The sequence below is a fragment of the Hemiscyllium ocellatum genome (assembly GCF_020745735.1).
Source record: "Hemiscyllium ocellatum isolate sHemOce1 chromosome 15 unlocalized genomic scaffold, sHemOce1.pat.X.cur. SUPER_15_unloc_23, whole genome shotgun sequence".
NCBI lineage: Eukaryota > Metazoa > Chordata > Chondrichthyes > Orectolobiformes > Hemiscylliidae > Hemiscyllium > Hemiscyllium ocellatum.
The window spans coordinates 262,501-267,210 of record NW_026867460.1 but is presented as its reverse complement, the minus strand read 5'-3'; positions in this window follow the sequence as shown (position 1 = coordinate 267,210).

The following is a 4,710-nucleotide window of genomic DNA, read 5'->3' as shown; positions in this document are numbered from 1 at the left end:
TTTGGACCACTTCCCGACTCGGGAAATTCACCAAATTCGGCCTGAACTTAGACAACAGTCCCCCCCTCGAAGCCGTGGCAGTCGCTAGAACCGCCGGATCAAATCCGGTTGAGCTACCCGGCTTGGAAGCCCCAAAGTCGGTATGAGCTGTCAGGTTCACTCCCATCCCCGTTTGGACCACTTCCCGACTTAGAAAATCACCAAATTCGGCCTGAACTCAGAGGGCAGGCCCCCCTCGAAGGCCAGGCATACGGCAGAACCGCCGGGTCAAATCCGACTGTGCTACCCGCCCCAAAGCCTCAAAGTTGGTATGAGCAGTTAGGTTCACTCCCATCCCCGTTTGGACCACTTCCCGACTTAGGAAATTCACCAAATTCGGCCTGAACTTAGAGGAGAGTCCCCGCTCGAAGGCGTGGAAGTCGGCAGAATCGCCGGGTCCAATCCGACTGAGCAACCCGGCCCCGAAGCCTCAATGTCGGTAAGAGCTGTCAGCTTCACTCCCATCCCCGTTTGGACCACTTCCCGACTCGGGAAATTCACCAAATTCGGCCTGAACTTAGACAACAGTCCCCCCTCGAAGCCGTGGCAGTCGCTAGAACCGCTGGATCAAATCCGGTTGAGCTACCCGGCTTGGAAGCCCCAAAGTCGGTATGAGCTGTCAGGTTCACTCCCATCCCCGTTTGGACCACTTCCCGACTTAGGAAAATCACCAAATTCGGCCTGAACTCAGAGGGCAGGCCCCCCTCGAAGGCCAGGCATTCGGCAGAACCGCCGGGTCAAATCCGACTGTGCTACCCGGCCCCAAAGCCTCAAAGTTGGTATGAGCAGTTAGGTTCACTCCCAAACCCGTTGGGACCACTTCCCGACTTAGGAAATTCACCAAATCCGGCCTGAACTTAGACAACAGTCCCCCCTCGAAGGCGTGACAGTCGGTAGAACCGCCGGGTCAAATCCGGCTGAGCTACCCGATTTGGAAGCCTTCAACACAAAACCCATCCGGCAATGCCACTCAAAAAGGGCCCAAATTCAGAAACACCCCCTTCAATAGGTACCACTTCCTCGGAGACACTACCGGGACACGCTCCCCTCGGCGAAAATTAAGCCCCCACCACTAACTGAAGCCAACCGCAGCCCCAACTTCAACGGAGAAATCAGTAACCAATTCAAAAATGCACTTGGTTACTGATTTGTACTGCTTCAAAAATATTCTAAGTGTCGCTGGTTACTGATTTGTACTGCTCCAAAAATATTCTAAGTGTCACTGGTTACTGATTTGTACTGACTCAAAAATATTCTAAGTGTCGCTGGTTACTGATTTGTACTGACTGAAAAATATTCTAAGTGTCGCTGGTTACTGATTTGTACTGACTCAAAAATATTCTAAGTGTCAGTGGTTACTGATTTGTACTGCTCCAAAAAATATTCTAAGTGTCGCTGGTTACTGATTTGTAATGCTCCAAAAATATTCTAAGTGTCGCTGGTTACTGATTTGTACTGCTTCAAAAATATTCTAAGTGTCAGCGGTTACTGATTTGTACTGCTTCAAAAATATTCTAAGTGTCGCTGGTTACTGATTTGTACTGCTTCAAAAATATTCTAAGTGTCAGTGGTTACTGATTTGTACTGCGTCAAAAATATTCTAAGTGTCGCTGGTTACTGATTTGTACTGCTCCAAAAATATTCTAAGTGTCGCTGGTTACTGATTTGTACTGCTTCAAAAATATTCTAAGTGTCGCTGGTTACTGATTTGTACTGCTTCAAAAATATTCTAAGTGTCAGTGGTTACTGATTTGTACTGCTTCAAAAATATTCTAAGTGTCGCTGGTTACTGATTTGTACTGCTTCAAAAATATTCTAAGTGTCATGGTTACTGATTTGTACTGCTTCAAAAATATTCTAAGTGTCGCTGGTTACTGATTTGTACTGCTTCAAAAATATTCTAAGTGTCAGTGGTTACTGATTTGTACTGCTCCAAAAATATTCTAAGTGTCGCTGGTTACTGATTTGTACTGCTTCAAAAATATTCTAAGTGTCAGTGGTTACTGATTTGTACTGCTCCAAAAATATTCTAAGTGTCGCTGGTTACTGATTTGTACTGCTTCAAAAATATTCTAAGTGTCAGCGGTTACTGATTTGTACTGCTTCAAAAATATTCTAAGTGTCAGTGGTTACTGATTTGTACTGCTTCAAAAATATTCTAAGTGTCGCTGGTTACTGATTTGTACTGCTTCAAAAATATTCTAAGTGTCAGTGGTTACTGATTTGTACTGCTCCAAAAATATTCTAAGTGTCGCTGGTTACTGATTTGTACTGCTTCAAAAATATTCTAAGTGTCAGTGGTTACTGATTTGTACTGCTTCAAAAATATTCTAAGTGTCGCTGGTTACTGATTTGTACTGCTTCAAAAATATTCTAAGTGTCAGTGGTTACTGATTTGTACTGCTTCAAAAATATTCTAAGTGTCGCTGGTTACTGATTTGTACTGCTCCAAAAATATTCTAAGTGTCGCTGGTTACTGATTTGTACTGCTTCAAAAATATTCTAAGTGTCGCTGGTTACTGATTTGTACTGCTCCAAAAATATTCTAAGTGTCGCTGGTTACTGATTTGTACTGCTTCAAAAATATTCTAAGTGTCGCTGGTTACTGATTTGTACTGCTTCAAAAATATTCTAAGTGTCAGTGGTTACTGATTTGTACTGCTTCAAAAATATTCTAAGTGTCGCTGGTTACTGATTTGTACTGACTCAAAAATATTCTAAGTGGGCTGGTTACTGATTTGTACTGCTCCAAAAATATTCTAAGTGTCGCTGGTTACTGATTTGTACTGCTTCAAAAATATTCTAAGTGTCAGCGGTTACTGATTTGTACTGCTTCAAAAATATTCTAAGTGTCAGTGGTTACTGATTTGTACTGCTTCAAAAATATTCTAAGTGTCGCCGTTACTGATTTGTACTGCTTCAAAAATATTCTAAGTGTCAGTGGTTACTGATTTGTACTGCTTCAAAAATATTCTAAGTGTCGCCGGTTACTGATTTGTACTGCTTCAAAAATATTCTAAGTGTCAGTGGTTACTGATTTGTACTGCTCCAAAAATATTCTAAGTGTCGCTGGTTACTGATTTGTACTGCTTCAAAAATATTCTAAGTGTCAGCGGTTACTGATTTGTACTGCTTCAAAAATATTCTAAGTGTCAGTGGTTACTGATTTGTACTGCTTCAAAAATATTCTAAGTGTCGCTGGTTACTGATTTGTACTGCTTCAAAAATATTCTAAGTGTCAGTGGTTACTGATTTGTACTGCTTCAAAAATATTCTAAGTGTCGCTGGTTACTGATTTGTACTGCTCCAAAAATATTCTAAGTGTCGCTGGTTACTGATTTGTACTGCTTCAAAAATATTCTAAGTGTCGCTGGTTACTGATTTGTACTGCTTCAAAAATATTCTAAGTGTCAGTGGTTACTGATTTGTACTGCTTCAAAAATATTCTAAGTGTCGCTGGTTACTGATTTGTACTGATTCAAAAATATTCTAAGTGTCAGTGGTTACTGATTTGTACTGCTTCAACAATATTCTAAGTGTCGCTGGTTACTGATTTGTACTGCTTCAAAAATATTCTAAGTGTCAGTGGTTACTGATTTGTACTGCTTCAAAAATATTCTAAGTGTCGCTGGTTACTGATTTGTACTGCTCCAAAAATATTCTAAGTGTCGCTGGTTACTGATTTGTACTGCTTCAAAAATATTCTAAGTGTCGCTGGTTACTGATTTGTACTGCTCCAAAAATATTCTAAGTGTCGCTGGTTACTGATTTGTACTGCTTCAAAAATATTCTAAGTGTCGCTGGTTACTGATTTGTACTGCTTCAAAAATATTCTAAGTGTCAGTGGTTACTGATTTGTACTGCTTCAAAAATATTCTAAGTGTCGCTGGTTACTGATTTGTACTGACTCAAAAATATTCTAAGTGGGGCTGGTTACTGATTTGTACTGCTCCAAAAATATTCTAAGTGTCGCTGGTTACTGATTTGTACTGCTTCAAAAATATTCTAAGTGTCAGCGGTTACTGATTTGTACTGCTTCAAAAATATTCTAAGTGTCAGTGGTTACTGATTTGTACTGCTTCAAAAATATTCTAAGTGTCGCTGGTTACTGATTTGTACTGATTCAAAAATATTCTAAGTGTCTGTGGTTACTGATTTGTACTGCTTCAACAATATTCTAAGTGTCGCTGGTTACTGATTTGTACTGCTTCAAAAATATTCTAAGTGTCAGTGGTTACTGATTTGTACTGCTTCAAAAATATTCTAAGTGTCGCTGGTTACTGATTTGTACTGCTCCAAAAATATTCTAAGTGTCGCTGGTTACTGATTTGTACTGCTTCAAAAATATTCTAAGTGTCGCTGGTTACTGATTTGTACTGCTCCAAAAATATTCTAAGTGTCGCTGGTTACTGATTTGTACTGCTTCAAAAATATTCTAAGTGTCGCTGGTTACTGATTTGTACTGCTTCAAAAATATTCTAAGTGTCAGTGGTTACTGATTTGTACTGCTTCAAAAATATTCTAAGTGTCGCTGGTTACTGATTTGTACTGACTCAAAAATATTCTAAGTGGGGCTGGTTACTGATTTGTACTGCTCCAAAAATATTCTAAGTGTCGCTGGTTACTGATTTGTACTGCTTCAAAAATATTCTAAGTGTCAGCGGTTACTGA